This window comes from Bos grunniens, chromosome X (genome assembly GCF_055505025.1).
Source record: "Bos grunniens cultivar Pamir isolate PY7600 chromosome X, Bosgru_T2T1.0, whole genome shotgun sequence".
NCBI classification, from domain to species: Eukaryota; Metazoa; Chordata; class Mammalia; order Artiodactyla; family Bovidae; genus Bos; species Bos grunniens.
The window spans coordinates 70,054,397-70,069,915 of NC_141194.1; the positions used below are offsets into that span (position 1 = coordinate 70,054,397).

The 15,519-nt window shown below is 37.6% G+C and overlaps 1 protein-coding gene across 10 annotated transcripts in view; it reads left to right on the plus strand.

The window, feature by feature from the left end:
- Nucleotides 1–2,800: 2,800 nt before the first annotated feature.
- GPR174 (G protein-coupled receptor 174) overlaps nucleotides 2,801–15,519 on the plus strand; it is a 37,682-nt gene continuing 24,963 nt past the window's right edge. For all 10 annotated transcript variants that reach the window (XR_015159083.1, XR_015159084.1, XM_086388145.1 and 7 more), the window contains exon 1: nucleotides 2,801–3,299. The gene's annotated coding sequence lies outside the window, so the exon portion shown is untranslated. The remainder of the gene's footprint in view (nucleotides 3,300–15,519) is intronic.

Sequence of the window (15,519 nt, forward strand, 5' to 3'; positions counted from 1 at the left end):
TTTAGCTGTCTCTTGTTCATCTTCCAGTGGTTCTAATGGTGGTAATGTGGTAGGGTGTGTGTGTATGTTCATTCACCAAGTCATGTTCAATTCTTTGCAACCCTATGAACTACAGCTTGCCAGGCTCTTCTGTCCATGGGATTCTCCAGGCAAGAATACTGGAGTGGGTTGCCATTTCTTCCTCTAGGGGATCTTCCCAACCCAGGGATAAACCCACATGTCCTGCATCTCCTTCATTGGCAGGTAGATTCTTTACCACTGAGCCCCTGGGGAAGTCCAGTGGTAAAGTATTAGGTGCCTAATACAGTATGGTGCTAAACTCTGGGGCTCCAAGGTTCCATCTTCAAGAGATTGTGGTTATGAATATTAGCTACAGGAAACAAGCCTCTTTTCACTCAGTCCTCCCTAAACTGAAAGGAAATGAGTGCTTACCTACAGTTCCTGGTCACAAAGGTTCTGAGGGAAATGGGGAATGGGTGGACAGGATATGGTGAGTTAAATATCTCCAAACCTCTTAAGTAGTAGGGTATTTATTTCATTGTTAAGACTTTGAAGATTTAAACATAAAAGAATACTCTAGGCAGAGGTCATCCCTAGCTTGACCTCTCCTATTTCAAGCTACCTAAGGGACATCCTCTTGAAGAGATCTCTACTATTTCTCATTCTATTGTTTTCCTCTATTTCTTTGCATTGATCACAGAGGAAGGCTTTCTTATACCTCCTTGCTATTCTTTGGCACTCTGCATTCAAGTGGGTATATCTTTCCTTTTCTCCTTTGCTTTTCGCTTCTCTTCTTTTCACAGCTATTTGTAAGGCCTCCTCAGACAGCCATTTTGCTCTTTTGCATTTCTTTTCCATGGGGATGGTCTTGATCCCTGTCTCCTGTAAAATGTCACAAACCTCCATCCATAGTTCATCAGGCACTCTATCTGTCAGATCTAGTCCCTTAAATATATTTCTCACTTCCACTGTATAGTCATAAGGGATTTGATTTAGGTCATACCTGAATGGTCTAGTGGCTTTCCCCACTTTCTTCAATTTAAGTCTGAATTTGGCAATAAAGAGTTCATTATCTGAGTCACAGTCTGCTCCTGGTCTTGTTTTTGCTGACTGTATAGAGCTTCTCCATCGTTGGCTGCAAATGATATAATAAATCTGATTTCAGTGTTGACCATCTGGTGATTTCCATGTGTAGATTCTTCTCCTGTGTTGTTAGAAGACAGTGTTTGCTATGACCAGTGTGTTCTCTTGGCAGAACTCTGTTAGCCTTTGCCCTGCTTTATTCTGTACTCCAAGGCCAAATTTGCCTGTTACTCCAGGTGTTTCTTGACTTCCAACTTTTGCATTCCAGTCCCCTATAATGAAAAGGACATCTTTTTTGGGTGTTAGTTCTAGCAGGTCTTGTAGGTCTTCATAGAACCGTTCAACTTCAGCTTCTTCAGCGTTATTGGTCAGGGCATAGACTTGTATTACCGTGATATTGAATGGTTTGCCTTGGAAATGAACAGAGATCATGCTGTCATTTTTGAGATTGTATCCAGTACTAACCCTAACCCTGCATCTTGAGAAACCTGTATACAGGTCAGGAAGCAAGAGTTAGAACTGGACATGGAACAACAGACTGGTTCCAAATAGGAAAAGGAGTACGTCAATGCTGTATATTGTCACCCTGCTTATTTAACTTATATGCAGAGTACATCATGAGAAACGCTGGCCTGGAGGAAGCACAAGCTGGAATCAAGATTGCCAGGAGAAATATCAATAATCTCAGATATGCAGATGACACCACCCTTATGGCAGAAAGTGAAGAAGAACTAAAGAGCCTCTTGATGAAAGTGAAAGAAGAGAGTGAAAAAATTGGCTTAAAGCTCAACATTCAGAAAACTAAGATCACAGCATCTGGTCCCATCACTTCATGGCAAATAGATGGGGAAACAGTGGCTGACTTTATTTTTCCGGGCTCCAAAATCACTGCAGATGGTGATTGCGGCCATGAAATTAAAAGACGCTTACTCCTTGGAAGGAAAGTTATGACCAACCTTGATAGCATATTAAAAAGCAGAGACATTACTTTGCCAACAAAGGTCTGTCTGGTCAAGGCTATGGTTTTTCCAGTAGTCATGTATGGATGTGAGAGTTGGACTATAAAGAAAGCTGAGTGCAGAAGAATTGATGCTTTTGAACTGTGGTGTTGGAGAAGACTCTTGAGAGTCCCTTGGACTGCAAGGAGATCCAACCAGTCCATCCTAAAGGAGATCAGTCCTGGGTATTCATTGGAAGGACTGATGTTGAAGCTGAAACTCCAATACTTTGGCCACCTGATGCGGAGAGCTGACTTATTTGAAAAAACCCTGATGCTGGGAAAGATTGAGGGCAGGAGGAGAAGGGGACGACAGAAGATGAGATGGTTGGATGGCATCACCAACACCACAGACATGGGTTTTGGTGGACTCTGGGAGTTGGTGATGGACAGGGAAGCCTGGTGTACTGCAGTTCATGGGGTCACAAAGAGTGGGACACGGCTGAGTGACTGAACTGAACTGAAGTGAAGGGACATCCTTAGACAGGGTGTGTCCACTTTGGTACTTGAACACAGTAGTTGAGGGTCTGTGAGAAAAGATAGTAGTAAAGATTACAGTCATCCACTATCTATGCATGTGGCCAAAGGAAACCTAGTTTCAGAAAAAGGCTGCATTCACAAATAGGCTGTGTATTACCACAGTCTCAAAGCTGAGTGCAACCACAAGATTGAAAGACAATGCACTGTGGTCCTATAAATAGAAATGAGAATTTCTCCGTTAAGTGTAAAGCTTTGCAGACTGTATGTGTAGCCCATAGTGTTAGTCCTGCATCATTAATTAGAGAGAGAGAGAGAGAGAGAGAGAGAGAGAGTACATGCACAAATGTTAGTTCAAGCTGCCCGTGGAAAACGGAAATGTTCAGTGTTCAGAGTGGCTTGCATATTTCACTCTGACATCTCACTATCATGTTTTTCAATATGATAGTGGTTAGGCAATGCAGATAATTTTTTTCTTTTTTCTCTTGCTTTCTTCATTTTTCTTTTATTTTGTTTTCTATTTACGCTTTCCTTCCAACCTTTATCCCTCCTTTGTTTCTCTTGTGTCTTTCTTTCTTTCTTTCTTTCTTTTTTTTGGTAGGGATTTGTAGTGAAGAGAGATTGGATTAGTTTTTCTCAGAACAAAGAGAAACGCTTAAATTGATCAGTAGCATCCATGTTGGAGTGGTTCATACATGAATTATTTGGATATCTCTGGAGAAAACAGAAAGAAGTTGAAATGGTAAGCTCCACTTTTTAAATGCATATTAGCTGTTATCTGTGCCTTTCACCTTTGATCTCTTCGACTGACCTCTTTACACCAGATTCTGGGCAAACTGTCAGATCTAAGGGTGGCATGGATGTAGTAAACCTGGACCATCCTTGTATGTCATTTCCTTGGTATTTGCACAAACAAAAATAATTGTACAGTTGGCTACCTGAGGTGGGAAGGAGGAAGAATCTTTGAACTTGGAGAAATATAAGTTTGACATAGAGAGGTTTTTCATAATGTGTTTCCATCAGTTGATACTGAATAAAAATAGCCTATGGACATTCATGATTTAATCAACTCTGTATTAAGTAGAGTTGCTTATATGAATGTTCAGGATTGTTTTTATCTACTCTTTGCTATAACTCTTTGGAGATGATATTTTTACCTGCCAAAATATTACATTTGTGACTTTTTCAAAATGAGCTATAATAAGAAAACAAGAAGACCCTTATCAACATGAATGTGTGTTCCTATTAGCTTGTACAAGTTACATATTTTCACTCTAAATTATAATTTAAATTATAATAAATGTTAGCTATAGAGAATTCTCTTTCAAACAAAACATTTCAGTAAGAAAAAACACATTTCTAATGAGAGGGGAAATAAGAAAGATAACAGACACAGTTGCTCATACATAAGCTGTATCTATGAGAATAAATAATCAGTATATTTATAAAGTCAACAACAGATAAAATAATTTTGAATTAAGTTTGCATTTTATACATTTATAATTGACAACTTATTTTGAAAAAATGTAAGTGAAATTGTTTTCTAGTATGCATGTTGTTTTTCTTTTATGCTCAAAGAGAAAATATTAATGAAGATACCTTCAAAATTTCAAACTCCCTGGGTTGGGAAGATCCCCTGGAGAAGGGACTAGCAACCCAAACCAGTATTCTTGCCTGTAAAATCCCACTGATGGAGGAGCCTGGCAGGCCCCAATCCATGGAGTCACAAAGAGTTGGACACGACTGAACAACTAACACACTCACACTCAAATTTTAAGTGATGAGTCTATCAATAGCATGTAACCACTAGAAATTGCATCCCAAGATTAAAAGAAAGGAAATTATATATTCTTATGGTGCAACAAGACCCAAGATTAAATTCCAAATGGTTTTCCTTCTCTCTTCTCTGCTGTTGACAATTGTGTGCAAGGGCTTCATATTATAATGCTATAATATTTCCAAGGAAGAAAAAGGTTATAATTTTATTCAACTAGCAAAGCTTACATTTATTTTTTAGAAAGCTTTCTGTCATTCAGCAAAGAGTATATATTTCTGAGTGTTTTAGTTGCTGTAAATCTCAGATATGGTGGCAAAAGCACCAATCTCATAGATGGGATTTAAATTTTTTAGCCCAGGGAAAGATTCCATACTAGTGAATATTTGGAATACATAAATGCCATCCTCCAAGAAGTCTGTGCCAGAGGAAGATTTTTTTAATTACAAAAATTTTCTTTGCACTTGTGAACACATGTACCACTCTGCCTTGCTAATGTTTACAATAACATTTCTGTGAGACAGGAACCATCTAGTGTATCTATTCTGTTGGGGCCAGCAAATATAGTACAGAACATTGTAAAGGTGAATAAACACATGAGGGTCATTGACTCTTCCAAAAAGTTCACTGAATTTCCACCTAGGGATTCTTAGGAATGAATGAACTCAATTATCCCCCTTAACACTAGGTTCAGTTCAGTTCAGTCACTCAGTTGTGTCTGACTCTTGGCGACCCCATGGACTGTAGCATGCCAGGCTCCCCTGTCCATCACCAACTTCCAGAGTTTGCTCAAATGCATGTCTGTCGAGTTGGTAATGCCATCCAACCATCTCATCCTTTTGTCTTCCCCTTTTCCTCCTCCCTTCAATCTTTTCAAGCATCAGGGTGTTTTTTAATGAGTCAGTTCCTTGTATCAGGTGGCCAAAGTATTGGAACTTCAGCTTCAGCATCAGTCCTTCCAATGAATACTCAGGACTTATTTCCTTTAGGATTAACTGGTTTGATCTCCTTGCACTAAGATAGCTGAAATTAAAAGGAGAAACAAGCATGCTTTCTGTCTTTCTCTGATAGACACTTTTGGCACCAATCAGATACCTAAATCCCTTTCTTAATAATTGACAATATATTTGTTTCTTCCAAGAGATTTTGCTCTGCTGGAAAATGAATGCTATTCACAATATGGACTGATTTATTATTTATCTGATTTGTTTCATTTTTAAAAAAAATCAATTTCAAAACTGCAAAAGGACATGTTTTCTTGATATTTGTAATTAAGGTCACATCAATGGATATAATTAAGCCATCTTGATTACAAAGATGAGTAAGACAGTGGCTCCAAACTACAGAAAAAAATTTGTGTTCTAAATTTACTATAACAAGTTGAAAATCTCTTTCTCTCTTTTCTTCTTGTAAAATGAAATTGTTGAAACTAATGAACATTCTTGGCAACTTGACAATAATATATTGTGATACTAGTGAATCAAGGATATGTACTAGACATTCTTGTAAAGAATCTGAAACAAAAGACTGGTGTTATCTTTAAACACAATGATATGACAAAGTTAGATAACTTTTATTAAAATTCTATCAGAGGTACTCTAAGATAAAGTTATGCTTATACATGCCTCTCACAGTGGAAAGTTAAATAATTATCTAAATAATTCAGTTAATGTTGATAAAGGAAGATCATAACTTGGGTCCAATAAGCAAACTTTTCTTTAGTAGACACAGTGTTGTTCTCTTCCTGTTTTTGTCCAATATACTAGGTTAGTTTAAATTTGTAAGTATAAAAATAATTTAGAAATTTCTATTTTTTTTCTTGGGTGGTAGGGATGTGCAGAGGGGATTTTAAAATCTATGTTATCCTGCTCCTTATTAATTTTTATAACCAAGAATTTTACTGATTTAATATTCTAAAGATATATTTGCCATTTTCTCCATATTTCCATAATAATAATGTTAATAACATCTGTTTCTATCTCTTTTGATTCAATTTTGATTGGTATCTAATTTTTTTTCTTGTTTTGTTGTTGGTTAATCATTTTTTCCTTTCATCTTAATATTTTTTTAATTCTAAAAGTACAAGTAGACCTCTTTTTTCTAAGAATGCTAAGCATAAAACTGGGTAGTACTAATTTTATTTAATATAATAAGGGAAATTTCAGTCACTTAACCTAGCATTAATCTCTCTGTGGAAGAGCCACTGATGATAGAAATACCCAGTTTGATTATCAAAATCAAGCACAGTCCATGTCAAGACATCAGGTATAGTAATGTCTTTCCCTCTGAAAGTCTATGACTTCCAAATCTTATCAGGTCTTAAAAAAATGAATTGTTTTAATTTCACATCAATGGATATGATAAATTCACTCTATTTATGCTCTACCTAGCTGAAGCACAATAAGAATATGACATACTGTGAAGCTATCAATTAGCTTCACAATTAGGGTTAATTAGGGAAAGTAGATTTTTGGGACTGAGTTATACAGAGTGTGTGATCATACTCTGAATTTTGAGTTGCTCAGCTTTTCTCTGGCCACTTGCTAGAAGAGCCTTTTGGTCACAGAAAATAATGTAAACTTCATTCAATTTTGGACCACGAAATTTGACTAATCAAAGCACTGTAAAGACATTTTGCAATCAGCAGAGACAAGAGTGCTATTTCTCAGAATTCACAGAAGATGGCTTGGAATGTATTTTACATAGAATTACTTGTTAATAAGCATCTTGATTCAAAATTACAGTTGTAATAACTGAATATTAAGAAATGTCACCTGTGTATCTGAGTCTTTTCTAGGGGAAAAAAATCGCTGAGGAAATTTAAAGCTCCTTGACCTCTGGGAATCAGTAAATTGAAAATCCCTGTGATATCATTCAATAAGGAAGAGATGTTAAGGTTGATTAACCTGGGTTATAAGTTGCTCCTTGACTGGGACTTGGGAAAAACATATAGAGCCAGAATAAAAACTTATACTAAACAAATATCTGGAAAATATGGCATTATGGTTAATCATGCTGGCTCGTATCCAAATGCAGTGTGATCCCCAATATGCAGGATGCTTTAATACATTGGATAAAGATGCAGTCTTTTCCCCAGCCTTTTCATTTAGTCACATATTTGTGAACTTGAAGCAAATATTTTGATATGAAATGTAAATGAAAGGTGAATCATCCTAGTAAACTCATCTCCAAAGAATTATGATACTGCCTTGGAAATTTTAATTCTAATCTAGTAATGAATTCGTGCATTAACTCTCTTGTCATATTAGGCCAAAGAATGGACAATACTCTTATGCAATGATAGTTTATTCTCTTTTCCCATGAAGTTTTAACATTTTCATTAAAAAAGATGGATTGTCTAATAGTGTGCTTTCAAAATAAGATTTTAATTTCACATTACCCTTTTTTAGATTTGAAAAATTCATTTTGGAATATAAGTTAATTTTGATTTGCTCAATCTCACTCTTAAGCATGTTGATTTCATTATCCTCATGAAAAATTCCGAGTCTTTCTCTTTCTTCTATTATTACAATTCTGGGAGATCAGTCTAGTTTTTATAAGAAAGGAAAAATAACTAGAATTTTCCAATATGATTTATGAGTTTAGATATACATTTAGTGGTTCCAAAATCCTCCTCAAAGCTCAAGCTGTGAACTCTGTGGTCTAAGGGTCAACATCAAATTCAGGCTATCCTTGAGCTGTTTTCTCCCCAAGGAACTAATGCCCTAATCAAAATCATGTATCTTCCTAGTAATGACTCCAGAAAAAACTGCTAAATAATTAATAAGCTACCTATAGCCTACGATTAACCAATTTTTAAAGCCTATCTACTACAAGCCCTAACTTTGCTTTTGAGTTCTATACCATCAAAAATAAAAATGATTATTATTTATTGTGCACTTATGATGTGCACTAAGCATTGGGCAATAACTCTTACTTCTCAATAATAACTTTATTATCTCCCCCCATCTTATAGATGAAGAAAAGCAATGTGAAAGAAATTAAATAACTTACTCAACGTTTTACAACTGTCTTGTTCAGATGGTAATGACAACCCTGTATGCGAGACAGCAAAAGAGACACAGATGTATAGAACAGTATTTTGGACTCTGTGGGAGAGGGAGAGGGGGATGATTTGGGAGAATGGCATTAAAACATGCATAATATCATATAAGAAATGAATCGCCAGTCCAGGTTTGATGCAGAATACAGGAAGCTTGGGGCTGCTGCACTGGGATGACCCAGACAGATGGTATGGGGAGGGAGGTGGGATGCAGGTTCAGGATTGGGAACACATGTACACCCATGGCGGATGCATGTTGATGTATGGCAAAACCAATACAATATTGTAAAGTAAAAAAAAAAAAAAATTAAAATTAAATGTTAGTTAAAAAAAAATTTCAAACCCAATTTTGTTGGTTGTCAAAGCCTTTTCCATTACACTAGGCTGTCTCTATATGACAATGTCACATCACACTATTTTGGCCCTTTCCATTTGAAATCAACAGAGTTTATAGCAGAAGGAATCAAGTTGTACCAATTTTGAAATAGGTTGTCCTTTTATTAGGTTTGGGCTGAGTAAACTAGGAAATAAGAGAGTATAACACATAAAATGAGAAATAAAAATGGATTAAAAAAAGAGATCATAGAAAGTATAGATGAAGTACTTTAATTCTCTTTAACCAATCTATATGGTGTGATGACTACTTTTTCAGTGTAGTATGGATAATAAGAGGAGTCATAGAAGATAAAGCTTCTGCCCTCATGGGGCTTATTTGCTTGAGGGAGATAAAATAGCCCACACTAAACCTGAATATACAAAACCGATTTAGAAAATACATTGTGTTTTGCATTAAACAGAGACTCACTATCCACATTTACATTTAAGCTGATGTGACACAAAAAGTATTTTAGCCTGGTTAGGCCATTCCTATGTGTCTGAGTCTTTCCTAGAAAAAAAAAAAAACACCCTGGAGAAGGCAATGGCAACCCACTCCAGTACTCTTGCCTGAAAAATCCCATGGACAGAGGTGCCTGGTAGGCTGCAGTCCATGGGGTCCCTAGGAGTCCGACACGACTGAGCAACTTCATTTTCATTTTTCACTTTCATGCATTGGAGAACAAATGACAACCCATTCCAATGTTCTTGCCTGGATAATCCCAGGTACAGATGGGTCTGGCAGGCTACATCCATAGGGTTGCAAAGAGTCAGACGTGACTGGAACAACTGTGCATGCATGCACCAACCATCGGAAGAAAAAGTAGAGCTATATTTATATTAGTGAATCATTTTTTTCCTTAAGATCAAGGCTTTGGTGTTACAGGATGTATGTCCCAGATTCAGAGCACAATCTATGGCTATATAACAGAAAGAATTAGTTGTAATCTAACATATATAAGTTTAGAAGTTCAGTGGTATAATATCTGACCCACCTGGTTACAGAACTCTGTGTAAAAATCATTTTGATATATGGCAAAACCAATACAATATTGCTTCTGTTGCTGCGTTGCTTCAGTCGTGTCCAACTCTGTGCGGTCGACCCCATGGACTGCAGCCTACCAGGCTTCTCCATCCATGGGATTCTCCAGGCAAGAACACTGGAGTGGGTTACCATTTCCTTCTCCAATACAATATTATGAAGTTAAAAAAATAAAATAAAGTTTAAAATAAACAACAATAACAAAAAACAAAACAAAACAAAATCAGAGGAACAAAGTTTTAAGATAGTTCATCTCCTGATAATGTTGGTTATCCCCTCATGTCTTTCTTATCTCTGCAATGCCCCCTCATCCCCCACCCATGTCTATGTTTCTTTATCCAAGAAGAAACAAAAGAAAGAACTTAAGACATCTACACCTGATTTAGAACTCTAAATCATACTTTCTGCAGGCACCAGTTACATACATGAGCTTCAAGGTGTGCTCCTTTGGGACTGGTTTGGGTCATAACCTGAACAAGACAGCAAAATTTCCTGTTTTCAGTTTCTCTGTCTGTAAAAGCCGTGTGATAAAGGGTACCTCTTTCTATAGAGTATGAATCATCATGCTAATGCTTAATAGATACTTTGCATTCCTCTGGTCGGAGTTCCTCTACACAATTTGTAAAAGTGCCATGTGTGCTTGGATTGAAATCACACTGGGAAAATTAGGTTGCACCTGTCTTTCATCTGACAGATTTCCTTCAGCACATGAGAGCATTACATTTGGTCAAGTTTGCAGTTTGAAATGCTTATAAGAAGGATAATAGCTATACACATTAGAGCAGAATAAATGAGAAAGAGAAGTGTAGTAAGTCCCCTATATACAAACGAGTTATTTTCTGAGAGCACGTTTGTAAGTCCAGTTTGTTTGTACATCCAACAAAGTTAACCTAAGTATCCAACTAACAGAATCAGCTAGCTATATAGTACTTTACTGTAATAGGTTTATAATACTTTTCCCACAAATAATACATAAAAAAACAAACACAAAAGATAGAGAAGACATTTTCAATCTTACAATACAGTACCTTGGGAAGAACAGTAGGACAGTACAGTAACTGTCATACAGGGGCTGCCATCAAGAGAACAGGTAAGAAGAGTTACTGACTGGAAGAGGGAGAGAAGGTGGAAGATGACAGAGCTGAAGGATCTTCAGCAATATAAAATGGAGGGCAAACCTCAATTTCACTCATGCCTGATGTTGTTGGAACACATGCTTGCATCTTTGAAAGTTCACAACTTGAAGATTCATATGTAGGAGACTTACTGTATGAGTTTTATGGATTGGTGAAATCACTGCTTTTAGAAATGCCTTGGGCTTCCCTTGTAGCTCAGTCAGTAAAGAATCTGCCTGCAGTGCAGGAGATCTAGGTTTGATCCCTGGGTTGGGAAGATCCCCTGGAGAAGGAAATGGCAACTCACTCCAGTATCCTTGCCTGGAAAATCTCATGGACAGAGGAGCCTGGAGGGCTGCAGTCCATGGTGTCGCAAAGAGTTGGGCACAACTGAGTGACTAACACTTTCTTACTTGTGGTATCAGAAATAGAGACACGGATGGAGAAGAATACCTTATGGAATGGCCTAACCATGCTAAAAACTATTGTGGGTTTGTACCCTAAATATATGGCAGATTTTACATAGCTTGACATTTGAATTGCTCAATTTAGTATTTGATTTTACTAATTTCTCTTGTTTTGTTTATCATGTCACTGCTACCAGTCTACAAGCTTTTGAGGAGAGAGACTGTGTCTCCTTTCTTTTTATCTCCAGTGGCATCTAGCATGGTGACTTGACTTACTTTATGATATTGCTCATCTCATTGCTTAATTCCTTTTTCTTTGATAATTTAACAAATTATAGCATCAAGAAAGGCGCTAAAGAGGAAAAAAAGAACAATTGTCTCATTTTGGTTAATTTCTTCCAGTCTTGTATGTCAGCAGAAATGGATGTCTGAGTGTCTGTGTTTCTCTATGTGTGAGGAGTGGGATATGGAGAGAGATGAGAAAGAGGAAAGAATAGATGAGTTTTTGCATAAAGATCGCTGGTTTCCATGTCATTGCAGAAAGAAAAATGAGAGACATTTATTTCTGCTGATCTTTACATTCACCATTAGTTAGTAAGTTGGCAATCTTAATAATATACATAAAGTTTTCATTCAAATGATTAGACTGTATGAAGGGAAGAGAAATATGTGTGGATACACACATATTAGAGAATACACAGTTGAGAGAAAATGTGATGTAGATAAACACACACACACACACGGATTTTGAATTAAAACTTAAGCTGTAGTTTTGGCTTAGTTATTAGCTTCCTATGTAACTCAGGAAGAATCCCCTACTTCAGTTACCTTGTTTGTAATAGCTAAATCATTAATAGGGATTATTAAGTTATTAATAGAGATTTAATAAAGATTAGTAGTCTAATCTTTATTTTAAATGCTCAGCCTGACAGAAATTTAAAAATTATAATAAGGCTCACTGAATCATTATGTCATCTTTGGGTGTATTGATGTAAACAGCATGGCGTTCCAAATGCTCAATAAATATTTGCTGTCTGAAATTGTTGAATTACTTACTCCATGTATAGGCTACTGAACCAGTGTTAGTGTAGGAAATAAGGGCTCTAACCTGATTAGCAGGTTTCCCTGTTGGCTCAGTGGTTAAGAATCTGCCTGCCAGTGTAGAAGAGGAGCCTGGTGGGCTACTGTCCATGGGTGCACAAAGAGTTGGACATGACTTAGCTACTAAACAAAAAAGAGTCTAATTAAAACCTCTCCCTTACTCTCCACCTATGATACCACACTCATTTTGCTTAGGTCTGCCAAAATTTCCATGATTTAGTTAATAATAAACTGCTAGGAAAATGTCTGCATGTTTTTTGCGAAGGTCTTGGATAATGTCTTAGAGTTCTCTATCATTAATGCACTAGCTTAATTTCTCAGCTTAAAAGCAGAGATAGTGACCCTATTTGTGACCCCATAGACTGTATCCCACCAGTCTCCTCTGCCAGTGGGGTTTTTCAAGCAAGAATGCTGGAGTGGGTGGTCATTTCCTTGTCCAGGGGATCTTCCCAATCCAGGAATTGAACCCACATCTATTGCATTGACAGGTGCATTCTTTATCACTGAGCCCCCAGGAAGCCCCTCGATGGGAATCAGTTCAGTTCAGTTCAGTCACTCAGTCGTGTCTGACTCTTTGTGACCCTATGAATCGCAGCACGCCAGGCCTCCCTGTCCATCACAAACTCCTGGAGTTCACTCAGACTCAAGTCCATTGAGTCAGTGATGCCATCCAGCCATCTCATCCCCTGTCGGCCCCTTCTCCTCCTGCCCCCAATCCCTCCCAGCATCAGAGTCTTTTCCAATGAGTCAACTCTTTGCATGAGGTGGCCAAAGTACTGGACTTTCAGCTTTAGCATCATTCCTTCCAAAGAAATCCCAGGGCTGATCTCCTTCAGAATGGACTGGTTGCATCTCCTTGCAGTCCAAGGGACTCTTAAGAGTCTTCTCCAACACCACAGTTCAAAAGCATCAAATCTTCGGTGCTCAGCCTTCTTCACAGTCCAACTCTCACATCCATGCATGACCACAGGAAAAACCATAGCCTTGACTAGACGGACCTTTGTTGGCAAAGTAATGTCTCTGCTTTTCAATATGCTATCTAGGTTGGTCATAACTTTTCTTCCAAGGAGTAAGCGTCTTTTAATTTCATGGCTGCAATCACCATTTGCAGTGATTTTGGAGCCCAAAAAAATAAAGTCTGACACTGTTTCCACTGTTTCTCCATCTATTTCCTATGAAGTGATGGGGCCAGATGCCATGATCTTCGTTTTCTGAATGTTGAGTTTTAAGTCAACTTTTTTCACTCTCCTCTTTCAGTTTGTGCAAATCAGGAAAGTCTGCCTAAGATTGTATATCTTGGATTGGATATGGAATCCAGGCAGGTAGGCTTGTGATATGAGGCCTCTTGATCAGACCTGAGGTGATGAAGTACTGGAAAGAAAGAACACAAATTTTCTTCTTATTTTTCCAATTTTTATTTAGAATTGAGGTAAGGTAAGGTAAGTCACTTCAGTCGTGTCTGACTCCGCAACCCCATAGACGTTAGCCCACCAGGCTCCCCCGTCCCTGGGATTCTCCAGGCAAGAACACTGGAGTGGGTTGCCATTTCCTTCTCCAATGCATGAAAGTGAAAAGTGAAAGTGAAGTTGCTTAGTCATGTCTGACTCTTTGTGACCCCATGGACTGCAGCCCACCAGGTTCCTCCGTCCATGGGATTTTTCAGGCAAGAGTACTGGAGTGGGGTGCCACTGACTGAGTCTATCTGCCAAATCCAATTTTCTACTAGACTTATAATATCAGAACCTTAGGGATAATTCAGTCTCTCATTTTACACACAAAAAAAGATGAGTCCCAGAGATGGAAGGAACTTTCCTAAGATTATATCACTAATTACTGATATGGCCAAAACTAGAAGTCAGGAATCCAGTGCCTGGCCGGTGTTCATTCCCCTACATCCTGCTTTCTCTCAGCTTAAGTAACCTGTTCTGGGAGTTGAAAAATCCAGCAAGTAAAGCAGAATACTTCTGTAGTATATGGCTCTTTTAGAAGTAATCGATGAAGTGACTCCAAAGTAAAAATCCACTTGTTGATACCTTGCCTGACTCCTGTCCATGAAATACAATAATTTAAATGACTTTAAAAAATAGTTCTTGAGAATATTTACCATCTTAGAATCTACTTCTAGCCAGCTGGATTTTCTTGGTAGAGTTTATGATTAATCTGTGACTCTGCTCAGTCACTGAATTATGTCCCTATAGTTTGTCCTCAGATATCTGCCCCACTTTGGTGGTATAGTTGAACTTGGATAGCTCTTGTTTTACCTTCTAACAAAGTACCAGTAGAGATCATAACTTTGTAACTTCCTGTCCGGGCTTTGGTTCAAAGCCACCATGACAGACTTCTGTGGATTCTGGGGCATCTGAGAATGCATTCAGCTTACTCATTGTCTTCTCATGTCTATTTCTTTCACATTGTTACCTTCTTTTAATGACAAAGCAGTTTAGAAAAAACTTCAGTCTACTTTATCTACACTATTAATTTTCTTCATCAGGCCATTTTAAAGCCTATATTGAGGAGTTTCTGTGTGCCTAGCATCCTAATTACTATGTCTTAAAGGCAAGAAGAAAAAGACAAACAACATGCATTGGCTATCTATTGTGTGTCAAGCATACTCTTACTGACTTTTACTTGGTATACCTCATGTAATCTTAATAATATACCCCAGGAACAGGCATTATTTATTATACTCATTTTACAGAATGGAGAAAGAGGGCAAGAGAGAAAGAGAAGGAGAGAGAAAGAGAGAGAGAGAGAGATATTCCCCAACTGACCCTGGTGTTTGAACTCTAATATGTAGTCTCTTTGAAAGGATCCCCTTCCTGAAGGAACTGGCAATCTGATGAGAAAAGACTAGCTTGAATCAAACTTGTTTAGGTGGCAGCTGCTATGTTTATTGCCTACCTCTTATCTTTCCTGCTCTCTCTTTCCTATTGTAGAAATCTCTGCTAAAACTTCTGCAATCTGGCTTCTCAGGTAATCCTACTATATCGCACCATGTAAGGCTAATCTGCCTCTGCATTCATTTATTTTCCTTCTTCTACCAAGTAAAAAAGTATACATATATATTTGTATTTCATCCAATTCA